The sequence below is a fragment of the Canis lupus genome, chromosome 32 (assembly GCF_048164855.1).
Source record: "Canis lupus baileyi chromosome 32, mCanLup2.hap1, whole genome shotgun sequence".
NCBI classification, from domain to species: Eukaryota; Metazoa; Chordata; class Mammalia; order Carnivora; family Canidae; genus Canis; species Canis lupus.
This window is the reverse complement of record NC_132869.1, coordinates 36,235,835-36,236,508: the sequence shown is the minus strand read 5'-3', so window position 1 is coordinate 36,236,508 and position 674 is coordinate 36,235,835. Positions and strand designations below refer to the sequence as shown.

The 674-nt window shown below is 38.7% G+C and overlaps 1 non-coding gene across 1 annotated transcript; it reads left to right on the top strand.

The window, feature by feature from the left end:
• Nucleotides 1-259: 259 nt before the first annotated feature.
• LOC140623395 (U6 spliceosomal RNA) lies at nucleotides 260-366 on the top strand. Its single transcript, XR_012023016.1, has one exon. It is a non-coding gene; the product is annotated as a U6 spliceosomal RNA (small nuclear RNA).
• Nucleotides 367-674: the final 308 nt, after the last annotated feature.

Here is a 674-nt window from a genome sequence, read left to right as displayed (position 1 = left end):
CATTGAGCATTTCCTTGCTTTCTGGTACAATGAAATGTCCCAGGCTCACCTTGCAACTTTCTCCACCCCAAATTGGCTTTTTTTTTTTTTTTTTTTTTTGTGATGAAAGATGCTTAGAAACCAAGGTCTGGACATCAGGTGTACTCAGTGCACAAGGATCTCTCAATGAATAGTTTTTAAAATTGAGATATAATTCACGTACCATATAATTCGCCCTTTAAGAGTGAATAATTCAAAATGCAAATTGAAACCACATTGAGTGCTCACTTCAGCAGCATATACACTGAAATTGGAACAATACAGAAAAGATTAGTATGGCCTCTGCACAAGGAACACATGCAAATTCATGAGGTGTAAAAAAAAAAATCCACAATGAGATACCATTTCACAAACATTAAGATGGCTATCATAAGGGGCACCTGGGTGGCTTAGTCAGTTAAGCATCTACCCTTGGCTCAGGCTATGACCCCACAGTTCTGGGATCAGGCCCTGTATCAGGCTCCCTGATCAGTGATCTGCTTCTCCCTCTCCCTCTGCCCGCCACTCCCCCTGCTTGTGCTCTCTGTCAAATAAATTAATTTAATTAAATTAAAGAGATGTCTATCATAAGAAAAATAATTTAAACAGAAAATAACAAATGTAGATGAGGATGTGGAAAAACTAGGATCCTTGTG